The sequence below is a fragment of the Rattus norvegicus genome, chromosome 3, assembly GCF_036323735.1.
Source record: "Rattus norvegicus strain BN/NHsdMcwi chromosome 3, GRCr8, whole genome shotgun sequence".
Classification (NCBI taxonomy): Eukaryota; Metazoa; Chordata; class Mammalia; order Rodentia; family Muridae; genus Rattus; species Rattus norvegicus.
The window spans coordinates 160,360,560-160,372,350 of record NC_086021.1 but is presented as its reverse complement, the minus strand read 5'-3'; the positions used below and the strand labels follow the sequence as shown (position 1 = coordinate 160,372,350).

Genomic DNA, 11,791 nt, shown 5'->3' with positions numbered 1-11,791 from the left:
TCCATATAATAAAATATTTCCCACTATACAAATATACACTCAAAATACAGACATGACTTATTTCAATACTGAGATTAGAGTTTCTTAAGTGAATCATTTCTTGGGTTATATATTCTTTTTGAATATATATATTATGTATTTATACACACACACATATATATGTATATATATATATATATATCCTCAAAAGTCAATTGTAAGTCTCTCCATTATAATCTCCTCTGTGTTAGACTTAAAATACTTACAGATAAAGAAGCAAAGTTTCATGATTTGTCTTCATTTTCACTGCTAAATCCATAGATTCTTCCACTGAAGGAGCCTATGAAGAAGTGCAAAGCAAATGAAATAAATTAACAGCTTAAAATTATATTAGAAAAGCTAAATGTGAATCCATCTGCCGTGACCTTAGCAGAGTTCTTACTGCCAGTGTCATGAACAAACTTCCAACCCCTGCCTATCATTTATCAAGAGGAAGACGCCAAGGAGAGTTGGCTTCACCCTATTTCGTAGGAATGAAGGGTTGCTCTAGGCCTAGCCATTCTGTTCGTGAACACTCAAGCACCAAGTACACTGTCCTCCAAAGTCTGGCTATCACAAAATTGGCTTTAAACTGGCACCTGAGAAAATCTTATCCATGTGTAACTGTGTGGTGAGTCCTGAATATCCTACTAGAGAATCACCAGACCCGGTGCCATTGTGGGAAGCTCCCTATCATGGGAACCAGCTGGTGTCTCGCCATATTCAGGAGCTTGGCATCTTCCAGTCATTTCACTTTGGCTAGTGAGAGACCAGCTTTACTGGCTTCGCTTTGTGATGTGCTTCGCTTCCCATTTATAGATGAATAGTTTAACCCCTCCCTGTAAATAAAACAGTGCAAGATTCAGAATAAAGCCCTATACCATTTAATCAATCAGAATAAGTGATATTCTGATTAAATTTACATCCCGTAACTTTTTTTTTTTGTTTAGGGAATTTAGTAATTTGTTCAGAGTACCTCAAATGACTTCTGGAGAGCTATGTTTTTAAAAATTATTTTCAGTTGCATTTGCTTAAAACAATGAAAACAATATCAAGTTATTTAAATCTAAGAAGTATAACCAAATAATGGAAAGTGTATGTATTTATTCTAAAATATAGTTTCATATATTCCCATCTTATTTGTGATTAGACCACATCTACCTGACTCACATAGCCAGCCAGTAAGGGTTGAGCATAAAGTTGCAATTTATCAAACTGACAACTCTTACTCTTCACCACATTGTTTGGTTTCCAAGGATTGGTGTATTTACTATGGGACACACAAAAAGTTTGTATACATGAGACACAAAATAATGGAGAAGTTTTCAGATTAAAGTTATGGATTAGAGGGGTTGGGGATTTAGCTCAGTGGTAGAGCGCTTGCCTAGGAAGCGCAAGGCCCTGGGTTCGGTCCCCAGCTCCGAAAAAAGGAACCAAAAAAAAAAAAGTTATGGATTAGATATCCATATGAAGATGGTGAATCCCCAAATTAAGTCTGTAGGAATTTCACAATAGAGGAAACATTACTACCGACAGCTCATACATTGTTAATTGTACAGAGGAAAGGTTGGGAATTGTACAACACTGTCTTCCAGGCATAACATGTTTGCGGCAGTGTTAAACTCATAGCAACTGTAATGACATCCACACGGTGGAGCATATCCACACCCTATCATGGACGCACAGTTTCCAACTTCTTCCGAAGATTCATAGGAAGGTAATAGTTGCTAAGGGAAAGGGCTCAGGAGGCCACCACACACTTTGAGGACCTTAAAGTAGTTAATGGTTCTGAGAGAGGGAAAGACATTTTCTTCAGTGGTGTAGCCACCGGTTAAGGTGTCAAAGGTGATACACACGCATGCACACGCACACGTACACGCACACACACTCACGCACAAATCACAGATGCATGGTTCAGGAAGGGCACATGAATCTCCACTCCGAGGAACAATTTACAGTTCATAGCTACTAGGAGAAGGAGAGTCACTTTTCTTTAGGCGTATGGTTCATGGTAGATTGAGAATGCTCTAAGGGATGGCCCCACATCCATGTGTCCATGGGCAGCACTAATTACACTCAATAGACAGATTTTTAAAAGTAATAATAGGAAGTAGAAAGATGGCGCAGCAGCAGTTGCAATCGCTTGCTGCACTTGCAGAAGCTGTAGGAAATACTTAGAACATTCAGTTCTCAGCACCTGCATAGCGACTGGTGACATCTCTATTTCCTCTTCCAGGGGATTTGACCTCCGTGGGCACCAGGCACACATGTGCTGCTCATATGTACATGAAGACAAACCATCCATACACAAAACAATACAATTTTTTAAAAGTAAATGCATCATAAAATTTAAAGTCGAATGTGAGCTTGACATAATTGTTCACACCTTTAAATCCAGCACCTGAACGAGGCAGATCTCTCGCTATTTGAGGCCAGCATGGTCTATATAATGAGTTCTAGTAGAGACAGAGCTACATAGTGAGACCACCTTTAAAAAAAACTAACAACAACAACAATAACAATAATAGTTATAATAATAACTAATAATGTCAGATATCATGGCTCAGAATTCTAATTCTAGCACCAAAAAGTCAAGAAGATCCTTACTTCAAGACTATTCTAAAACTACATAGCAAGATTCAGTCCTAACTACATATACTGAAAGAAAAATTTAAGCCCAATATCTCTGTCACATATTAAATTTTTTCTCATAATTTGGCTTAATGCCTTGAGTAAAATTAAGGGATATAAGAAAAATGGTACAGGAATGAAACTTTATGAAACGAAACTGGAAAACACCAAAACAATGTTGAAGAAATTATATTGTCAAAGTAATTACAATCAAAGCATTAGATCAGACAGGAAACGTTGGCAGGACCAGTGGTTGCCAAAAGGCCAAAGGCTAAAGCTGAGAGTAGAAACACTGAGGAAGCTGAAGGGAGGGTCACAAAACAGGCACTGACCCTCCCAGTACCAGGTTTAGGCTAAGAACGGATGACTGGATTTAGTACAGGGAAACTGGACCATCTGTGACCTGAAGAATTATCAGTAGACATGAATGCCTACACCATTCCAATCCCAAAGAAAACTACCTGAAAGGCAGTAGGAGGAGGGAGTGTGAACACAAAGAACCCAGAGAACTTTTGCTCAACAATGAGAAGTGGATAATGTACTAATAGGCAAGGACACAGTTAAAAGGAAGGTATTCGAGGCAGGAGGTCCAGGCATGTGCATGGACAAAGACCAAAGGCCAACCTCTTCCGGAGATACTTATTTTTGTCATTGTCTACCTTGTCCTTTGTGGCAGACTCACTGGCACCCGGGGAACACAAACTTAGCTAGAGTGGCAAGCCAGTGAGCTCCAGGGGAGAAGGTCTTCCTCTCGTCAGGGTCAGGGTAATCAACACAAAATACCAACCTAGGCTCCTACATAGGAACAGGGTATCAAGAATAACGTCTTCATTCTCACAACCAAGGACATTTTACCAACCAAGATCCTCCTCAGATCAGAGGTATTTTTATGAGCAATGCTAATAAGATTATATGTTTCTGTAGGTAGAATTCCATGCTCTTAAAATATTTGTTACGTTCTATTTACAGAACCTGTTAATGCAACAATGTTGGGACTAGGGATGTATTTTGACATACTATGTCTGTTCATATTTGCTTGGCTCTGTAAGTTTGATGACAAGGACATAGTGGTAGCAGTGTGCAGTACACAACAGCTGTTCACACACATTGCTGTGGGCCAAGCAGAGAGAATCCGTGAGATATTTTATGGTTGAAAACCAGTAAGTGCCATCTTCCATTGTCCAGAAGCTTCCAGAATTTCCCCAAATAGCAAAGCTGGAGAGAAGACCAACCAAGAATTCAAAACAGGAGTCTATAGGGCACATTTCAGGTTCAAACCATATTAAGGATCTTTCAAGGTGTAACCAAGCTGAGTTCATGAGACTAGAGTGGGCTCTAATCTGTTGGCTTTCATATACAGTGTAAAGCACATAGACTAGATACACAGGAGCCTTTAAAGGAAAGGCATGCAGACAGTGTAGTGATGGAGAGTCAAAAGTCAAGAGACATCTGGGATTGCAAACCAACATCTGAAGCTTACATGCTCTCTAAGAGCTTCCAGTATGCCCATCCCTGACAAGACCTTGGTTTTAAACTCCTAGACACCAGAGTGTGAGACAATAGATTTATCTTAATTCAAGTTTGTTACATCAGTCCTAGGAATGCCAATTCATCTCCCTCCCCTGACACCATTCCACCATCAACTGCTGGGATATCTTTCCATAGTAAAGGAGTCTTTAAAAACATGGAGTAACCTGCTACAGATAGGTACAAAAATCTAATGGGCAGGCAAAGCTGTTAGCTACTTTACCAGTCAAGAAAATGAAACAGTGCTAAACTGTCTACTACACTTAGTTTAAAAAAAAAAATCCGTGAACCCAGGAAGCTCATTTAAAGGGGAAAAACAATAATGGACTCCCACAGAGAATACGTGTATTAGGCAGATATTAGATATTTTTGTTAAATGTTTAAACTTTTAGCTGTCTAAAATTTTAGACATATACTACATTTAACCCCTTTTCACCTGAAACCGTCTCCCCGAGCGCACAGCCTTGGCATCCAGAGGAGTCCTCCAAGCACAGGCAGGAGCACCGCCCACCAACTGCTTCATCCAGAGGCCTTTGCGCAGAAGCAACAGCAAAGCTTGTTAACTGCTTTACCCAGAAGCCTTTGCGCTCAAATATAATGCACGCCAACTGCCCCACCCAGAAGCCTTTGCTGCTCAAATATAATGCACCACAAGTGCCTCATCTAGAGCCCTTTGAGCCCCAGGCAACTGGAATAACTGTACAGGAAAGACTAATGTCATCAACTCAGGCAGAAAAACACTGCAACTGGAGGTGGCTGTGAGCTTCCTGAAAGCCTAAGTTATTTCTTTTTCTTTCTTTCTTTCTTTCTTTCTTTCTTTCTTTCTTTCTTTCTTTCTTTCTTTCTTTCTTTCTTTCTTTCTTTCTTTCTTTCTTTCTTTTTTAAAGATTTATTTATTTTATGTATACAAGTACACTGTAGCTGTCTTCAGACCAGAAGAGGGCATCGGATCCCTTGACAGATGGTTGTGAGCCACCATGTGGTTGCTGGGAATCAAACTCAGGAACTCTGGAAGAGCAGTCGGTGCTCTTAACCGCTGAGCCATCTCTCGAGCCCCTAAGTTATTTCTAATGAAGTTCGTGTCCCCATCAAGAAGAGCTGTGTATTCAATCACGGTCCTCCAGAATTCCAGATGTGTCAATTGCACAGCTCTTAAGTTCTAAGAAAGATAGAATTTGTTTATTGGTGGGAGAAAATGAAATATTGGCAACATTGTACAGAAAACCAAGTTTAAAGATCTCTCAGTATGGCCGAGTAAGTACTGAAGTAAAGATAAATAGCTAAAAACATCAATTATGCCCAGTCAGCACTTTTAATGTAAACGTTTTTAGGACAGACTGACCACCTGGTACTGGATGTCCCATTACAGGGTTTATCCCTAGAGTACACTCATTTAACCTCTTTTGGCAATTTTTCACTGCCTCTAACATTTCTTGTAGTGCTCTTGTGAGACTTCCTCTGATAATGTTGCAACAGCGTCTTGGGTAGTCATCATGCAGATCTTGTCAGGACAACCATATGGTTAAAAGAGTTATGGTTAGAGTTTCTTAGAATACAGAATCCTGGGCCACGTAGCAAAAATAATTAAAGGAAGAGAGGCACGGACTTGAGTTGGGAGATACAAGAAGAGAAATTACATAAATATGGAACACATACATGAACTTTTTTTTTTTTGGTTCTTTTTTTTTCGGAGCTGGGGACCGAACCCAGGGCCTTGCGCTTCCTAGGCAAGCGCTCTACCACTGAGCTAAATCCCCAACCCCTACATGAACTTTTAAAACAAAAAATGAAAGGCAGTTTCCCTAATATGAGGAGGATTTAATGGAATATTTTCCAAATGGATTTTTGGATTTCCAATAAAAATACTTTCATGGAAATGGCAATAAAAGACCTGCAATTTTTAATTTGAAATGTTGTATATTTTTTCTTTAGTTCTGCCTGACCTAAAGTTTGCCCTAAATAGATTTATTATTATATTATTTATTGTGCTAGTATCTGTCCCTTCATAATAATTTTTTCATTCAGAGTTTAATATCTTTATAAAGAAAACACTTTTAAAATAGGCTATAGACTTTATATATGGTAGAAATAATGACAAAACCATAATTAAATATAAGAAGCCAATTCCTCAGTTATTATTAATATTTTACAAATTTAATGCTTGCTTGAAAAGACTTTATCGATGTGTGGCCCCACAAAGAAAATATCTAGTAATTTAAAAAAAAAGACTTCTTAATTAAAAATAGATCATATAGGGGTTGGGGATTTAGCTCAGTGGTAGAGCGCTTGCCTAGGAAGCACAAGGCCCTGGGTTCGATCCCCAGCTCCGAAAAAAAGAACCAAAAAAAAAAAATAGATCATAGGCTGGTGAGATGGTACCAGCTGTTCTTCCAGAGGTCGTGAGTTCAGTTCTCAGCAAACACACAGTGATTCATCACTATTAATAAAAGAAGATCTGATGCCGCCTTCTGGAACTAAGGTATACATGAAGACAGAGCACTCGTGAATGAATAAATACTTTCTTTAAAATCTTTTTTTTTTTTTTGGTTCTTTTTTTCGGAGCTGGGGACCGAACCCAGGGCCTTGCGCTTCCTAGGTAAGCGCTCTACCACTGAGCTAAATCCCCAGCCCCCTTTCTTTAAAATCTTAAGAATATTTTCTAGTTCCATCCATTTGCCTAAGAATTTCATGATGTCATTGTTTTTGATAGCTGAGTAATATTCCATTGTGTAGATGTACCACATTTTCTGTATCCATTCCTCTGTTGAAGGGCATCTCGGTTCTTTCCAGCTTCTGGCTATTATAAATAAGGCTGCTATAACATAGTGGAGCACGTGTCTTTGTTGTATGTTGGACATCTTTTGGGTATATGCCCAGGAATGGTATAGCTGAGTCCTCAGGTAGTACTATAGCCAATTTTCTGAGGAACCTCCAGACTGATTTCCAGAATGGTTGTACCAGTCTGCAATCCCACCAACAATGGAGGAGTGTTCCTCTTTCTCCACATTCTCGCCAGCATCTGCTGTCACCTGAGTTTTTTATCTTAACCCTTCTGACTTATTTGAGGTGGAATCTCAGGGTCATTTTGATTTGCATTTCCCTGATGACTAAGGATGTTTATTTCTTTAGGTTCTCCGTGGTCATTCAGTATTTCTTTGTTTAGGATTCTTGCTTTTAGTTCTGTACCACATTTTTAATAGGGTTATTTGATTCTATGGAGTCTAACTTTTTAAGTTCTTTGTATGTGATTGATATTGTATATACTGTATATGTCAAATTTAGGATTGGTAAAGACCTTTCCCCAATTGGTTGGTTGTTGTTTCGTACTATTCACAGTGTCCTTTGACTCACAGAAGCTTTGCAATTTTATGAGGTCTTATTTGTCCATTCTTGATCTTAGAGCATAAACTTTTTTTGTTCTGTTCAGGAAATTTTCCTCTGTGCCTGTGTTTGATGCTCTTCCCCACATTTTCTTCTATTAGTTTCACTGTATCTGGTTTTATGTGGAGGTACTTGATCTACTAGGACTTGGGCTTTTTACAAGGACATAAGAATGGATTGATTTGCATTCTTCTACATACTGATCTTCAGATAAAGCAGCACCATTTGTTGAAATGCAATTTTTTCCCACTGGATGGTTTCAGCTCCTTTGTCAATGATCAAGTGACCATAGGTGTGTGTGTTCATTTCTGGGTCTTCAATTCTATTCCTTTGATCTATTTGGCTTTCTCTGTACCAATTCCATGCAGTTTTCTTAAATCACAAATGGTCTGTAATACAGCTTGAGGTCAGGGATGGTGATTCCCCCAGAAGATTTTTTATTGCTGAAAATAGTTTTTGCTATCCTGCGTTTTTTGTTATTCTAAATGAATTTGAAAATTGATCTTTCTAACTCTATGAAGAATTGAGTTGTAATTTTGATGGGGATTACATTGAATCTGTAGATTGCTTTTGGCAAAAATGGCCATTTTTACTCTATGAAATCTGCCAATCCATGAGCATGGGAGGTCTTTCCATCTTCTGAGATCTTCTTCAATTTCTTTCTTCAGACATTGAAGTTCTTGCCATACTGATCATTCACTTGCTTGGTTAGAGTCACACCAAGATATTTTATAGTATTTATGACTATTGTGAAGGGTCTCCTTTCTCTAATTTCTTTCTCAGCCTGATTATCCTTTGAGTAGAGGAAGGCTACTGATTTGTTTGAGTTAATATTATATCCATCAAGGGGGTGGGGATTTGGCTCAATGGTAGAGCGCTTAAGGCCCTGGGTTCGGTCCCCAGCTCCAAGAAAAAAAAAGAAGTTTCTAGAATATTATATCCATCCACCTTGCTGAACTTTTTTTTATCAGGCTTAGTAGTTCTCTGGTGGAATTTTTGGGGTCACTTAAGTATACTATCCTATTATCTGCAAATAGTGATACTTTGACTTCTTCTTTTCCGATCTGTATCCCCTTGACCTCCTTTTGTTGTCTGATTGCTCTGGCTAGGACTTCAAGAACTATATTGAATAAGTAGGGAGAGAGTGGGCAGCCTTTTCTAGTCCCTGATTTTAGTGGGATTGCTTCAAGATTCTCTCCATTTTGTCTGATGTTGGCTACTGGTTTGCTGTATGTTGCTTTTACTATGTTTAGGTATGGACCTGATCTTTCAAAGCCTTTTAATATGAAGGGATATTGAACTTTGTCAAATGCTTTCTTAGCATCTAATGAGATGATCATGTGTTTTTTTTTCTTGGTGTTTGTTTATATAATGAATTCTGTTGATGGATTTCCATTTATTGAGCCTTCCCTGAATCCCTGGGATGAAGCCTATTTGATCATGGTGAATGATCGTTTTGATGTGTTGTTCTTTGATTCAGTTTTCGAGAATATTTTTGAGTATTTTTGCATCGATATTCATAAGGGAAATTAGTCTGAAGTTCTCTTTCTTTGGTCTTTGCATAGTTTAGGTATAAGCATAATTGTGGCTTCATAGAAGGAATTGGGTAATGTTCCTTCTGTTTCTATTTTTGTGGAATATTTTGAGTATTGGTATTAGGTCTTCTTTGAATGTTTAATATACTTTTCCACTAAACCTGTCTGTCCTGGGCTTTTTTTGGTTGGAAGACTTTTAATGACTGCTTTTGTGTCTATAGGGGTTATGGGACTGTTTAGATGGTTTATCTGATCCCGATTTAACTTTGGTACCTGGTATCTGTCTAGAAAATTGCCTATTTCCTCCAGGTTTCCCAGTTTTGTTGAGTATAGGCTTTTGTAATAAGATCTGATAATTTTTGAATTTCCTCAGTTTCTGTTGTTATGTCTCCATTTTGATTTCAGATTTTGCAATTTGGATACTCTTTCTGTGCCCTCTGGTTAATCTGGATAAGGGTTTATCTATCTTGTTGATTTTCTCAAAGGAATAGCTCTTGGTCTTGTTAATTCTTTGTATAGTCTCTTTTATTTCTATTTGGTTGATTTCAGCCTTGAGTTTGATTATTTCCTACCTTCTACTCCTCTTGGATGTATTTGCTTCTTTTTGTTCTAGAGATTTCAGGTGTGCTGTCAAGGTATTGATGTATGCCCTCTCCAATTTCTTTTTGGAGGCACACAGAGCTATGAGTTTTCCTCTTAGCACTGCTTTTATTGCATCCCAAAAGTTTGGTTATGTTGTGCCTTCATTTTCATGAAATTCTAGAAAGTCTTTATTTCTGTCTTTATTTCTTCCTTGACTAAGTTATCTTTGAGTAGAGAATTGTTCAGTTTTCATGAGTGTGTGGGCTTTCTGTTCTTTCTGTTATTGTCAAAGTCAATTAAATTAGGAGCAAAAGCTCATAAACATAAATATCCAGGAAATTAAGGACACAATGAAAAGTCCAAGCCTAAGAATAATAGGTGATGATTCCCAAATCAAAGGACCAGAAAATATCTTTAACAAAATCATAGATGAAAACTTACTTAACATAAAGAAATAGATGGCCATAAATGTACAAGAAACCTACAAAACACCAAATAGATTAGACCACAAAAAAAAAAACAAAAAACAAAAACAAAACACAACTCCTGTCACAAAATAATCAAAACACTAAATACACAGAACACAGAAAGAAATCTAAAGGGAAAAAGTCCCAGTAACATAGAAAGGCAGGCCTATCTGAATTACACCAGATTTCTCAACAGAGATTCTAAAAGGAAGAAGATCCTGGACAGATGTCATGCAGACGCTCAGAGAACAGAAATGCCAGCCCAAGCTACTATAACCAGCAAACTCTCAATCACTGTAGATTGAGAAATCAAGATATTCTATAACAAAACCAAATTTAAGCAATATCTTTCTACTAATCTAACCCTATGAAGGATATTAGAAGGAAAACTCCAAAACACAGAGGGTAATTATATCAAACAAAAACCAAGAAATTAATCATCTCACAGCAACCACAAAAGAGAGCCACATAAGCCTAATCATACTTCTTTTTTAAAATTTTTTATTAGATATATTTCTTTACTTACATTTCAAATGTTATTCGCCTTTCTGGTTTTCTGTCCATAAAACCCTATCCCCTCCCCTCCCCATCTTCCATACGGGTATTCCCCTCATACATCCCCCTTACTGCCCTTCCCACATTCCCCTGCACTGGGGGTCCAACCTTGGCAGGACCAAGGGCTTTCCCTTCCACTGGTGCCCCCAAAAAGCTATTCTCTGCTACATATGCAGTTTGAGCCCTGGGTCAGTCCATGTATAGTCTTTTGGTATTGGTTTAGTCCCTGGAAGCTCTGATTGGTTGGCATTGTTGGTTTTATGGGTTTGCAAGCTCCTTCAGCTCTTTCAATACTTCCTCTAATTCCCCCAAGGGGGTCCTGTTCTCAGTTCAGTGGTTTGCTGCTAGCATTGACCTCTGTATTGGACATGCTCTGGATGTGTCTCTCACGAGAGATCTATATCCGGTCTCTTTCAGCATGCATTTTTTAGAGTCATCAATCTTATCTAGTTTTGGTGGGTGTATTTATATGGGCCACATGTGAGGCAGGGTCTAAATGGCCGTTCCTTGAATCACTGCTCTAAATTTTGCTTCCATAGCCCCTCATATGGATAATTTTTCCCTTTTTAAGAAGGAGTTGGAGCATCCGATATTAATCATCCTTCTTCTTGAGCTTCCTGTGGTCTATGGATTGCATCTTGGGTAATTCAAGCTTTTTGGCTAATATCCACTTATCAATGAATGCATAGCAAGTGTGTTTTCTGTGATTGAGTTACCTCATGCAGGATGATATTTTCTAGTTCATTCCATTTGCCTATGAATTTCATGAAGTCATTGTTTTTGATAGCTGAGTAGTACTCCATTGTGTAGATGTGCCAAATTTTTGAATCCATTCCTCTGTTGAAGGGCATCTGGGTTCTTTCCAGCTTCTGGCTACTATAAATAAGGCTGCTATGAACATAGTGGAGCATGTGTCTTTGTTGTATGTTGGAGCATCTTTTGGGTATATGCCCAAGAGAGGTATAGCTGGGTCTTCAGGTAGTGCTATGTCCAATTTTCTGAGGCACCTCCAAACTGATTTCCAGAGTGGTTGTACGAATTTGCAATCCCATCAACAATGGAGGAGTGTTCTTTTTTCTCCACATCCTTGCCAGC

At 38.4% G+C, this 11,791-nt stretch overlaps 1 long non-coding RNA gene across 1 annotated transcript in view; it reads left to right on the top strand.

The window, feature by feature from the left end:
• Positions 1 to 4,793: 4,793 nt before the first annotated feature.
• LOC102548278 (uncharacterized) overlaps positions 4,794 to 11,791 on the top strand; it is a 33,031-nt gene continuing 26,033 nt past the window's right edge. Inside the window, exon 1 of the long non-coding RNA NR_185102.1 lies at positions 4,794 to 4,928. This is a non-coding gene — a long non-coding RNA (uncharacterized LOC102548278). The remainder of the gene's footprint in view (positions 4,929 to 11,791) is intronic.